This window comes from Silene latifolia, chromosome 3 (genome assembly GCF_048544455.1).
Source record: "Silene latifolia isolate original U9 population chromosome 3, ASM4854445v1, whole genome shotgun sequence".
Taxonomy (NCBI): domain Eukaryota; kingdom Viridiplantae; phylum Streptophyta; class Magnoliopsida; order Caryophyllales; family Caryophyllaceae; genus Silene; species Silene latifolia.
In genome coordinates, this window is record NC_133528.1 from 133,821,037 (window position 1) to 133,835,781 (window position 14,745).

At 39.6% G+C, this 14,745-nt stretch overlaps 1 pseudogene; it reads right to left on the reverse strand.

The window, feature by feature from the left end:
• The window catches only part of LOC141648087 (acyl-CoA C20 Delta5-desaturase-like), a 66,802-nt pseudogene extending 52,057 nt beyond the window's left edge, over nucleotides 1–14,745 (reverse strand).

The window sequence follows — 14,745 nt, forward strand, 5'->3', positions numbered from 1 at the left end:
CATATTTGGAGGAATGTAGGAATTGGTTGAACTACCTTGAGAAATTACGTTATCTGAACCATCGATGATGGATCCTCTATTTGCTTCTGGAATGACACTTGGTCTAACTTCGATCCCCTTAAGAATATCATCTCCCGCCTTCTTAGCTCTCTTTTTATTGGTGCTAAGCGTAGCTTCAATATTTCTAGTGAGAGGTGAAACCTTGATAATCTTGAATTCATCCTTCGGGCCCCTATCCTTGATTATATCCTTGCTGTACCCCTCTCATCCTCTAGAGGATACGACATACTTACTACTTCACTTGCCCTTAAGTACAAATTTTCTCTAGGATCTTATTATGCCTCCTTCTTTAACCTCTGTTGTCGTCCTCCCTCCTAATCGATTGATTTATTGCAGTTATGGGACCTGTCTACGCGACCTAGGATTAAGTTATTCATTTGGTTGTCGTGGTGGGACAACCTCCCCTACAATATCACTCTCTTCAAAAGAACCATCCCCCTTCTTCTTCATGCAATCTGTGCATGAGCCCCTCTCTCCAGAAATCCTCTTTCCACATCCTTTGGCACTGTAGTCTTGCTACTAAGGTGTAGGCCCACTTTATTGTGACCATTGTTTTTACTCCTTTAACCTGCAAGTTTGAATTCAATAGAATTGTACTTCCGCAGATTCTTTGTGGACCACCGTTTTCACTTTTGCCGTTTGGCGTCTTTCGATAAGACGATGTGATTTCACGTTCTCTTCTTCTTCCCTTGTTCCTCGATCTCACTTCTTTAGTGTCATTTCCTCTAAAGCATCATCTTGGGTTGTTGACAATCACTGTAATTCTCACCCCTCCCCGCCTTATGTTGTCCGTCCCTCTGCCTCTTGCTACCCAATCAGCTCGGTCCCTCCCCCGCAGAATTGGCTCAAAGTCAATGTTGACGCGACTTTGCCCTCCTCCTCCTCTTTTGCTAGTATTGCATGTATTGTTAGGAATAGTATTGGCTCTTGGGTTCGGGGATGGTCTACCCATTTCTTTGCCCCAATCCCTTTCATTTTTGAAGTGCTCCCTATTAGAGAAGAGTTATTGCGTTGTTTTATTTTGTCCACGGATAATGTTTTGATTGCTTCGTATTGTCTTAATGTTGTCAATGCTCTTACAAGAAATGACCCTCCTTGCGGTCCTTATGCTAATATTGTCCTTAAGTGTAAGGAACAATTGAAGGACTCACCTCATTTGAAGATTAATTTTGAGAAGAGGTCGGCAAATCGAGCGGTGGATGCACTAACAAATTTCTCCATCAATGATAATAGCTACTTCTTCCATTTTTATATGATATACCCATTTATTGAATATATGAGTGTAGTATTTTAATAAAATAGGTAGATCATATGAAAACGGAGGAACTATTACTTAATTTAGACTTGTAACTTTGTAAACTTTTGTAATTTCGGACTTTAGTTGTATTTTTTAATTGGAAACTCGGTCTCCATCTTTCCTACACTAAGGCAAAGGAGGAGAGACAAAGGTAAGGCAAATGAACAAGTGCAAAGTTAAGAAAAGAAAGCAAAAGGAAGTTTGAAGCTTTGGTATGCACAAATAAGAGCCAATATGAAAAATTAAATCTCGGTTTCAAGAGGGTCAACTTTAAAAGGGTATATCTCAAGTTCTAGAGCTCGCATTGTTGCAAAGCCAACTGGAGGTGAAAGCCTGTGATCTTAGCTTTCGGACAACATGCCTTATTTAGCCAAAAAACGAGGGAGATATGGCTTTCGCAAGATTGTGTTGCAGGAAAACCTGCAGTCTGTCGTTTTCTATGTTTTCAGATGGTTTTAGTTTTCTCTTTTGCAACAAATGGGGCCCAATCTCGAGTTTAAACTATATACTTGTACAACCATATAAATATCAAAAATTTAAGATCTAAAAGAATCATCTAATTTGATTTATTTTCTAATCGTTCATATTTTGGGAAAGTTGCATTTAGATAATCAAATACTTAATCTTTATCCATTTTTATGTTATTCTTTTCCATGTAGTGGATTGTAATAGGATTATGGAAGGCTAAGTTCCTTTCTCTTGGTGTAATTTGTTCCAAAATCCCATCTTAAGCATTGTATGTCTCTATGAAACCTTTTATTTCCTTTAGTTATTAGATTTCCTTGTTTGCTTGTTATTCTCGGATAATATGATGTTGGACTTTGCCAATTTAGCATTTGTATTGTTTCACTAGTGCAAATCTTGTGATGTTGATTTAAATAATGCAAGATTGATTGAAGTAAACTATTATTAGCATAATCATGGTTTAAAGATTGTTTCTTGAGTAGGAAATCGATGTGGGTTTACATTTAAATATGCATTTCCCTTTAGATTGTAACCTATTCTAACTTTTACTCACTTGGTAATTATTTTAATACTCTCGTTAATCTTCTATGTGTGGTTTAACATGTATTGACATTTTAAGAATGGAATATTTCATTGTTTAATGTTGTAGACTACTTTCTTGTGATTAGCTGAGTATATAATTAGAGATTTAGAAACGATATTAGAGATTTCATGCTCAAGGTGGGTAAAAATGGACAAATTTATTGCACTTTTAGTGTTTGATAGTTTGCTTGGTAAACAAGTAACATTTGAAATTTCACATGTTTTCAATTACTCCACTCAAAACTTTTCTTTTTCATGTCAACCACTTGTTTACCATTGTAATTAACTATTTTTTTGAAATTTCCATAATCAGTGAGTCCTAATCAGTTATTAGGGTCTTAATTAGTTAGTAAATAGTCGATAGTTTAAGAGTCTAGCTTTAGTTAAACCGATTTTCCATGGGTTCGACCCTAACTTATCACTTACTACCTTTAATTTGAGTTACTCTAGAGTCTAGTTAAGTCCTATAAATATCTAATGTGGTAGTTAATCACTAGGAATTAACGACACCGGTTTTAATCCTACCATCGACCTACCAGGTAAATTGAGTTTTTGTTGATAGTTATACCCGTTTTACATGTGTCATTTACCGTGAGAATAATATCTTGTACATTGTCTTGGATGTGCTATATGTAATATGAGTCACTTTTGAGCCTTTTGCCACGTTTAGACTCAGAACGATACTGTGTTGCATTGGGAAACGATATCCCAAGGATTTGGCATTTGACTTGATATGATTTTATCTTGCTTGACTCATATATGTTTATTAGTATTAAGCACTAGGGGGTGAGATGCAATCCTCTTAGGGGGCGTTTGTTTCGTGCATGGGTATGGGTTTGGAATCAGGAATCATACCTAGGTGGTATGGAGTTGGAACTTGATTCCTCATACCATGCGTTTGTTTCAATTCTCAGCGGTATGGGTTTGGAGTTCAATTAAAAGTTAAAATCAGTAAAATAAAATATTTTAAATCGAAAATTTTAGTAATATAAAATCATGAAAATAAAAATTTAATCAAATAAGTATATAGATGATTTGATTTATATTATGCAATAATTTTTATTTCACATTTTTGCTTATTTAATTTCATTCCCCTGGTATCAATCTCATACCCACCCCCCTCCTTGGGTATGAGAAACCCATACCTCATGGGTTTGAGGTATGGGTATGAAACCCTCATATTTGCAAACCAAACACATGGTATGGGTTTAGATCATTCTAAACTCATACCTCATACCTTTTTTAAGTGAACCAAACACCCCCTTAGTATCCATATATTGCTCTTCTTTCTCATGTACTCACTTATATATGTTTGTATATATATATTATATTATTGTTACCCTATTGCTATGTATGTCAATGATGAGGATATTAGATTAAACGTGTGCTATCGATTATGATTCACATGTTGCATTGGTTACCTTTTTGACATGGAATGACTTATTCATGTCCTTTATCGCTTATTCTTTTCTTATTGTTCTCACATGATTCACATGTTAAGTTATTTACTTGTCCTTTATTTCACTGCTTGATAATGATGATTAATATGGCTGAGAGAACCTCGAGTTATTAATTACTTCCCACTGAATGTGCCATTTATTTTTAATGAATGAACATGTTGAAGTAGGGGCTTACATAGGGTTTGACGAATGAGTTAGCTTGCGTTGGACTTACAACAAGTGACCCTACTCGTTCTAGTTTAGTCTCGTGTTTAGTATAGAATTTGTGCTTTTTAAGGGATCTATATTCGTTATATTTGTCTCGTATTTCTCGTAAAAAAGTGATTCGATTGATGGGATTTGGTATGATACTTATAATCGTATGTTTTGATTCTATGATTGAGTGGTTTCGCGGTTTTTATTATTAATTTTTTTAAATCTCGCATTTTCAGCTGCAATATAGGTGTTTATTTTGTTGTATAACTGTGGGGTGTCACAATCATGTTATGTTAATGGTTTATGTCTTTTTTTTTAATTATTATTCAATGTTTTATGTTTTATTTTTTAATACTCTCAGTAATTCTTAGGAGTTACCTCATTTCTACGTTCGGCCTAATCTTAGAATTATTTTATTTCTATTCTGAGCATGTTTTTCATGTCTAAACTTCAGTGTTGTAATGATGATATTCACCACCAACTCTAATGATAAAATCACCCACTTTTTATTTTCGTAATTTAAATTGTTAATAAGTTCTTGTCATTAGAGCAATGAAAATATAGTCTGCTTCTAAACAATACTTGCTCCACCAAGATACTAATTTGAAAATTAGGTGACTTGTTTTTTTTTCCTATTGAATGGTAAAGGTGTTGTGAGGTACTTATACAAGTTATGTTGCTTGAAATTTGAGATGAAAGGTTGTAGCTTACCATTGTAGATGCTCTTAGCATTCATAATGGTAGTTACAACACCTTGTAGTTTGATTTGCTCTGTCAACTTTTCAAGTTATACTACTTCATAGCTACATACTTTATAAGGAACAAATATATTGTAGCGTGTAGGGTCCCACATAACCACAATCATTCAATAAAAATCAGGGTTCTTAATTTCAACCTAGTAGTTGGTGACAAGGAGGGGGTGCTGTTTCCAAGCAGGTGGTAATAATTCATAATGCCATTAATAAATAAATAATCAATGAAAAAACACCTAAAATATAAGTTTATTATGAGAAAATAAATACTTTTACTTCAGGTGAATCAGTTCGGTTCTTATCGGTTCAGGTATGGATCAGGTATCATTCGGTTATTATTGAATTCGATTCAGTTTCGCTTCAATTCAGATAGAGTCTAGTTTCGGGTAATATTTAGGTTAGTCATATGGATTGTTTATCAATTCTGATATTGTAATACTCCGTATTTATGAGTCTTTGGGTACTCCATCGAGTAGGCCTTACTCTGTCGAGTAAGGGTAAGTTGCGTTTTAGAAAAGTTCTGACCTGTTGGGTACTCGATCGAGTAGCTGGGGCACTCGATCGAGTAGGGGGGTACTCGATCGAGTACCTTGGGTACTCGATCGAGTAGCCGGTTTTACGGGGAGTTTTCTCGGGTTTTGTTAATTATGCGATTAAGATATATAACCTTCCGTCATTGTTTCTAAATCACTTTTGCAAAACCTAATTTACTGTTTAAGAGAGAAAGCAAGCAAGTCCACCATCTTAATCGCATTGTTAGCAATTCCTGGAGTTTTGGAGGTCGGTTCTTATCGTTGGTTATACCGTTGAATTCCTTGCGTCGAGGGAGGAGGGTTCATAGAGGAAGCTTTTTGATACAGCAGTAGAGACCGTCTGACAGTGTGCTTTCCAGGTATGATTTCCTACTCAGTATTAGTCCCATAATGGGATGATTGTTGATGTGTTGAGATTGATTGTTTGATATAGTAATTGTATTGTGATGGTCGTGATTGTGATTGTGATTGTGATTGTTGTCTGTGGTTCTCGGGGCGTGTCCTCGGCTGAGTGAGGTCACTTGCGGGAGTGGCTTCACGCCCTAGTTTCGCCTTCTGTGGAACCCGCCACAGAAGGGATGTGCACATTAATGGACAGGGTTATCGCTGTGGAGCGGGGATTTGGTGGGTACGGCTGCGGTCCCCCATCGGGCGGGTCGGGTCCAAAAGGGATCGGTGATTGAGATGATTGGAATTGGTTGATTGTGTGTGTGTGACAGTTAAGCTGTCTGTTTATCTTATTGTTGATATATATTGAGTTGTGTGATTAGTACTAACCCCGGTTGTTGTTTTGTAAACCTGCGGTGATCCATTCGGGGATGGTGAGCAGATATTGAGCAGGTATGAGATGAGTACTGGGATAGCTGGGATTGCCACGACATGATGATAGGAGTCTTCCGGTGTAGCTTACTAGTTTATTTACATTTCAGTTAGAACAGTCAGTTTGAGAACATGTATTACACTTTTGGTTTGGTTTTGAGAATTGTAACTCTTCACTAAGTATTTATATTTAAACGTTGTTTCTTCATTGTTTATTCGATTATCATTGCCTCGGGTAACCGAGATGGTAATATCTTCAAAGCTGAGTGGTCTTGGTAAGGCACTTGGAGTATGGGGGTGTTACAAATGGTATCAGAGAGACGATCCTGAAACTTGTAACCAATGAACCTAATGAACATAGGGAGTCAATTAAAATGAACCCGGGGTGAAAGTTGTAGGAGCTAATGCAAAGGCTTGGGAGACGTCCTAAAGTCGCGAACTTGCCCTACAATTTTGAACCGGTCACATGGGGGAGTGTCTGTCAAGTCGTATGTGTTGTTTGGTTAACTTGTGTGTCAATGTGATGAAGTGTGTGTAATTGTTGGATGTTTGAAGTAGAAATTTGAGAATATGAAAGAAAGATTGATGATATATGGAAACTTGTTGTTGGAATGATAACATGTTGGATGTTTACAAGGTGGCGTTTAATAACATGATATAATGATCTCGTAGATCGTGTGAAAAGATGCGTAGCATTATATGTTTAGTTATAATATAATATGTGGTTTTATGAAGTTTTTAGCATGTTAGCATATGGTATAGCATGCGGGTAGCGTTTCTGAGTTAGCATGACTCGATCGAGTGGGACTGACTTGATCGGGTGGGTTTTTGATGATTTCGAGTCCAGAATCGTGTTTTTGGGCACTCGATCGAGTACATGGGGCACTCGATCGAGTAGGGGGTCACTCGATCGAGTAGCCTAGCTACTCGGTCGAGTATGTTAGAGATCAGAAGGTCTGTTTGGAGTCTAATGTTGGGGCACTCGATCGAGTATGGAGGGCACTCGATCGAGTAGCCCGTTACTCGATCGAGTATGTTTGGGCACTCGATCGAGTAGGTTCTGGGCAACGTGTTTTCATGTTTTGAGGTTTAGTACGTGTGTTTATGTCTACCCTTTCTTATATATAGTTTCAAGATGCCGCCCAAGAAGAATGCTTTGTATGCGAGAGCTGAGCTTATGACCATGGATGACATCGTTAAGATGTTGGAGCATCAGGATGCTCTTACTGAGGCTTTAAAGACTGTGGGGAAAGATAAGGATAAGGATAAGGAGAAGGAGGTTGATCATTCTAAAATCAGCCTCTATATAGCGAGGTTTAACCCGAAAGAGTATAAGGGAGTTGGGGAGCCTAACCTTCTTGATAGTTGGCTGAGAGAGATGGAGAACATATTAGATTTGGTTCACTGTCCTGATGAGATGAGGGTGGAACAGGCTGCATTCTATCTGAGGGAGGCAGCTGGCAAGTGGTGGGATACAGTGAAAGTGAGTGCTAAGGAGATATATACAAACCAAGGTTTACCTGCTATACCTTGGGAGGATTTTCGTAGGGCTGTGAGAAAGGAGTTCGTACCGAAGCATGTGAGGAGTAAGTTGAGAGAAGAGTTTGACAGTTTTAAGATGACCGCTGAGACGTCTGTGGCCGAGTACTACATGCAGTTCAATGAGAATTCTAGGTATGCTGAGGATATGGGTTTGAGTGAGGAGAATCTGGCGTTGAGGTTTGAGAGGGGGTTGACCCCTAGAATTATGGACAAGCTACCCGTGGGAATCCTTACTGATATTAAGGAAGCTTATGAGAGGGCTGGGAGAGCTGAGAGGCTGGTGGAGATGGCTCAGGAGAGGTCAGGTGCTGAGAAGAGGAAGTCTGAGAGCGAGGGTGGTGGCCAGTCTAATCACAAGAAAGGCAACCACAATAAGTCTAAGGGGTTTTCTTCTGGGTCAGGGTTCAGTGCTGGGGCTTCCTTTGGGCGCGGCCATGGAAGTGTTAGTGGTAGTTGGGGAGTGACCTGCTATAGCTGTGGTGGTGTAGGCCACAAGAGACATGAGTGCACAAGTACACCGGGATCTTTTCAGAGACCAGTGCAGAGCTATGCGAGCAACAGACCGGCTGGGTCATGGCCAAACCGGGGAAGTCAGAGATACCAGAGTGGAGGCAACCGCAACGGCGGTAATTCTTATCAGAAACCACCAACGAACAACAACAACAATCAAGGGTCGGGTGCTAAGCCGACCACTTCAGCTAGTACTGTCCAAGGAGGTGGACAGAAGACCAGTGGAAAGTTATTCATGATGGAGAAGAAGGCAGCTGAGGAGGATGCACACGTTATCACCGATACTTTCCTTGTTAATGGTATTCCTACCTTTGTTTTGTTTGATTCGAGGGCTTCTCAGTCGTTTGTGTCTTCAAGTCATGTTAAGCGATTGGGTTTGAGGGTATATGAGTCTGTTAGTGAGCAAGTTTTTATACCTTCGGGTGAGTCTGTATCATGTGGGAGGTTGTTTAGAGATGTATCTATGATAGTTGGGCAAGTTGATCTACCTGTAAACTTGCTAGAGTTTCCTTTTGACGGTTTTGAGATGATAGTCGGGATGGATTGGTTAGGAAAGTATAAAGCTCAGATAGACTGTCATCAAAAGAAAGTGTCTTTAAGAGGTTCTAAGGGTGTTAGTGTGTCTTATCGTGGGTTTCTAGTCAAACCCAAAGTTAAGTTGATTCCAGTTGTCACCTTGAAGTCTTAACTGAGGAAGGGATGTCCTTTGATCTTGTGCCATGTGAGAGATGACCGGATAGAGAGTCTGACAGTTGATGAGATACCAGTAGTGGGAGAGTTTGCCGACGTTTTTCCTGATGAGATTCCGGGGTTGCCACCAAAGAGGGAGATAGATTTCACCGTTGAGTTGAAGTCAGGGACGGGGCCAATCTCTAAGGCACCGTACCGTATGGGTCCTAAGGAGATGGAGGAGCTCAGGAAGCAGTTGGATGATTTGATAGAGAAGGCAAACATTAGACCAAGTGTATCGCCGTGGGGAGCACCAGTTCTTTTCGTGAAGAAGAAAGATGGGAGTTTGAGGTTGTGCATAGATTACAGGGAGCTGAACCGAGTGACGATAAAGAACAAGTATTCTTTGCCAAGGATAGATGACCTGTTTGATCAGTTGAGTGGTGCATCAGTCTTTTCTAAGATTGATTTGAGGTCGGGGTACCATCAGGTGAAGATTAGAGATGTGGACATACCAAAGACAGCTTTCACGTCGAGGTATGGCCATTATGAGTATGTGGTGATGCCGTTTGGGTTGTCTAATGCACCGGCAGTGTTTATGGATTTGATGAACAGAATCTTCAGACAGTTCTTGGATCAGTTTGTGGTGGTATTTATCGATGATATCTTAGTCTATTCTAAGACTAAGGAGGAGCATGAGGAGCATCTGAGGTTCGTGTTGCAAACGTTGAGGGAGCATGAGTTGTATGCTAAGCTGTCCAAGTGTGAGTTCTGGCTATAGAAAGTTGCTTTTCTGGGGCATGTGATCTCTAAGGAGGGAGTGGCTGTGGATCCGGCGAAGATTGAGGCAGTGACAAAGTGGGAAGCACCAAAGAATGTTGCTGAAATCAGGAGTTTTATGGGTTTAACGGGATACTACAGACGGTTCGTAAAATATTTCTCCAAGATAGCTAGACCTATGACAGCGTTGATGAGAAAAGAGAACAGGTTTCGTTGGGATGAGAGTTGTGAGACGGCGTTCCAAACATTAAAGGAGCGTTTGACCACAGCTTTTGTCTTAGCATTGCCTGAAGGGAGCGAGAACTTTGAGGTTTATACAGATGCCTCGAAGAATGGGTTGGGATGTGTGTTGATGCAGAATGGTAACGTGATTGCCTATGCTTCTAGGCAATTGAAACCTTATGAGGAAAACTACCCTACTCATGATCTGGAGTTGGGTGCGGTGGTGTTTGCTCACAAGATTTGGAGACATTACCTTTATGAAGCAATCTTTAAGGTATTTTCTGATCACAAGAGTCTCAAGTACATCTTCACTCAAAAGGAGTTGAACATGAGGCAGAGGAGGTGGATGGAGCTGATTGGCGATTATGACATGGAAATTATCTACCATGAAGGGAAGGCCAATGTTGTTGCTGATGCTTTGAGTAGGAAGAGTGTACATTCTTTGTGTACAGCTCTATCTTTGATGAGGCTGAGAGATGAGGTAGCGAGGTTTGTGATACATATGATGCAGAAAGGAGATGCCATGGGTGATATGACAAAGATGACTTGAGTTTTATGATGACATTCGAGGTAAGCAGGCGTTGGATCCTAAGATAGTGGAGTGGAGAGCTGGAGTAGAGAAAGGGACAGTGTCCCGATTTTCTATTCATACAGATGGTAGTTTGAGGTTTGATGGTAGGTGGTGTGTTCCTAATGATGAGGAATTGAAAACGGCAATCATGACAGAGGCGCATTGTACACCATATTCAGTACATCCGGGTGGCGACAAGCTATACAAGGATTTGAAGAAAACGTTTTGGTGGCCTGGGATGAAGAAAGAGACAGCTGAGTTTGTGTCCCGTTGTTTGATATGCCAGAGAGTTAAAGGGGAACAGCGACGACCACAAGGTAAGATTCAATCTTTATAGGTACCTGAGTGGAAGTGGGAATCCATTTCCATGGATTTCATTGTGGGTTTGCCAAAGAGTCAACAAGGTAACAACATGATTTGGGTAATAGTGGATCGACTGACCAAGTCAGCTCACTTTGTTCCAATGAAAGATACATGGACTAAGGCACAATTAGCTATGGCCTATCGAAAGAACGTGCTTAAGTTACATGGAGTCCCTAAGGACATAGTGTCTGACAGAGATGCGAGATTTATATCGAGGTTTTGGAAAGAGTTGCAGGAATCGTTGGGAACAACTTTGAAGATGAGTACAGCATTTCATCCTGCGACACGAGAGAACAATCAAGACTCTTGAGGATATGTTGCGAGCTTGTGTGATGGATTTTGGTGGTAGCTGGGAACAGAGGTTGGACTTGATAGAATTTTCTTACAATAACAGCTATCACACTAGTATTGGTATGGCACCGTTTGAGGCTTTGTATGGGAGGAGATGTAGGAGTCCAATCTGTTGGGACGATAGTGCTGAGGCAGTGATTTTAGGACCAGAGATGGTGCATGAGATGGTGGAACAGATTAAGATGATCAGGGAACGGATGAGAGCAGCTCAGGATAGGCAAAAGAGTTATGCAGATCTACATCGCCGAGACATAGAGTTTCAAGTTGGGGACAAGGTTCTTTTGAAAGTGTCTCCTATGCGTGGGGTTATGAGATTTAGGAAGAACGGCAAGCTAAGTCAGAAGTTTATAGGGCCTTATGAGATCTTAGAGCGAGTTGGGGAAGTTGCATATCGTCTGGCTTTACCAGCTGCATTAGAGAGAGTGCATAATGTGTTTCATGTATCGCAGCTGCGGAAGTATGTGAGTGACCCGTCACATGTGTTAGAGGCAGGGAGCTTAGAGCTAGATGAGTCCTTATCATATCTTGAGGTGCCTAAGCAGATTCTTGACCGAAAGGTTAGAAAGACTAGGAGTGGTGAGACAGTTTTGCTTAAGATCCTTTGGTCTAACCACGAGACCGAGAAAGCTACATGGGAGCCAGAGGAAGCTATGAAAGAGCGTTACCCTTTCCTTTTTGATCAGGTATGTATGGTTACGGGGACGTAACCTTGTTTCTTTTAGGGGGGTAGGAGATGATCGCGAGCAGTTTTTAAGAGTTTTTATACCCCTTTTTGTATGTCGCGTCGGTATGTTTGTCGGGATGAGTTGGGTTAGTAACATGTTTTATGTTGAATTTTGTTTCGATTGTTGAGTCGGGAGTGTTATGGGAGTACCTTTGTTTAGTAGTGGTTTGAACTTCGGGGACGAAGTTCTTTTTAAGGAGGGAAGACTGTAATACTCCGTATTTATGAGTCTTTGGGTACTCCATCGAGTAGGCCTTACTCTGTCGAGTAAGGGTAAGTTGCGTTTTAGAAAAGTTTCTGACCTGTTGGGTACTCGATCGAGTAGCTGGGGCACTCGATCGAGTAGGGGGGTACTCGATCGAGTACCTTGGGTACTCGATCGAGTAGCCGGTTTTACGGGGAGTTTTCTCAGGTTTTGTTAATTATGCGATTAAGATATATAACCTTCCGTCATTGTTTCTAAATCACTTTTGCAAAACCTAATTTACTATTTAAGAGAGAAAGCAAGCAAGTCCACCATCTTAATCGCATTGTTAGCAATTCCTGGAGTTTGGGAGGTCGGTTCTTATCGTTGGTTATACCGTTGAATTCCTTGCGTCGAGGGAGGAGGGTTCATAGAGGAAGCTTTTTGATACAAAGTAAGAGAGACCGTCGACAAAGTGTACTTTCCGGTAGGATTTCTACTCGTATTAGTCCCATAATGGGATGATTGTTGATGTGTTGAGATTGATTGTTTGATATAGTAATTGTATTGTGACGGTCGTGATTGTGATTGTGATTGTTGTCGTGGTTCTCGGGCGTGTCCTCTACCGAGTGAGGTCACTGCGGGAGTGGCTTCACGCCCTAGTTTCGCCTTCCGTGGAATCCGCCACGGGAAGGGATGTGCACATTAATGGACGGGGTTATCGCTCACTATGTGGAGCGGGGATTTGGTGGGTACGGTGCGGTCCCCCATGGCGTGGTCGGGTCCCAGTGGACGATCGGTGATTGAGATGATTGGAATTGGTTGATTGTGTGTGTGTGATTAAGTCATCTGTTTATCTTATTGTTGATATATATATATATATATATATATATATATATATATATATATATATATATATATATATATATATATATATATATATATATATATATATATATATATATTGAGTTGTGTGATTAGTCTCGACCCCGAGTTGTTGTTTTGTAAACTGCGGTGATCCATTCGGGGATGGCGAGAGATATTGAGCGAGTATGAGATGAGTACGGGATAGCCGGGATTGCCACGACATGATGATAGGAGTCTTCCTTTTCGTAGCTTACTAGTTTATTTACATTTCGTTAGAACGATCGGTTTGAGAACATGTATTACACTTTTGGTTTGGTTTTGAGAATTGTAACTCTTCACTAAGTATTTATATTTAAACGTTGTTTCTTCATTGTTTATTTGATTATCATTGCCTCGGGTAACCGAGATGGTAATATCTTCATACCTGAGTGGTCCTGGTAAGGCACTTGGAGTATGGGGGTGTTACAGATATTTTCGATCGGATTTCGTGTTCGGGTTTATTTTGTGAGCTCTACCTAGTACCCCTCCTTTAGAACAGAAAACACATTATTTGACTAACCATAACTTTGAGCCACGAGTTCCGAATGCAGTATTTTTTTCCCAACCCAAGGATCTCATAAAGATGGCTAATTTGAAAAAAAAAAAATCATCACTTTCAGAACTCCTACCCAAAAGATATGGTCAGTTAACGTTTATTAGGTTTAAAATGTTTGACTGACTCTGTTTTTAGTGCATTTATATGTAAATTTTTGTTTTAGTTGAAACTATAATTTCGTGAGAGACTTTTAAATGGTAAATATAAATATAAATATATTAGTATTATATGACAATTTATTACTCCCTCCATTCCAATCAATTTTATACATTCGTTTAATAGATGTGTATAGGATTGATTGGAATGGGTAAAATTTAAGAAATATTTAAGGTAAAAATATTGAAATCTTAGGCCTTGTTTGGTTGGCATACTATTTTTTTTTTAACACACATGAATTTGACTAATTCATGTGAATTGCTCAAATAAAATTCGTTTGATTGACAGCCTAAAGTTGAATTGACACAGGAGTTCTCAATTACCTAAGGGATATGTAATCAAACTCCTCTATTAATTCATAGGAAAAAGAAAATCCCATGATTTGGGGGTAAACAAACATCTCTCATTTTTTCAAATCATGAGATTTTCCAATTCAACCATTTTTTTTAGGAGCAACTAAACAACGCCTTAACCAAAAAGTCAAATGAGAAGAAAATAAACCTGAAGCGCTAAGTTACCAAAATAAGCAAACAAGTACTCCAGCCATTTAGGAAGCTTAAAACTCTTATGAGTCAAATTCCGATGATAAGACAAAGTAATGCCCAATATGCCCGTTATGAACCATAGAACAAGAGCTACCCATAACGCACCCCAATTAAAACAAAATGGCGCAAACATAGCCAACCCATGAGTTGTGATGATCACAGATAATGTCCTAATATCTAACCAATTCCATTTACTTCTTATCAACACATTATTCTTTGGTCTATTCACTACGATATCAGATCGCCAAATTCTACCGGAATTTGATGTTGATTTGGGTGTCACATTTGCTACTGTCACCGAAAACCTTGTCGTAACATTTGTTCTCGTATTAAGGACATATGATGAATAAGGTAGTTTTCTAGCCTTTAAGCTCGCTGGGCTGGGATGTGGTCGAGCTAACAACGGGTTTACGTAGGGGTTTGTGATTGAAGCAGTAATTGTAGCCATGAAACTAGTTTTGTTGGGTACAATAATTTGGAAACAAAAAGCTTCTAACTTTGCA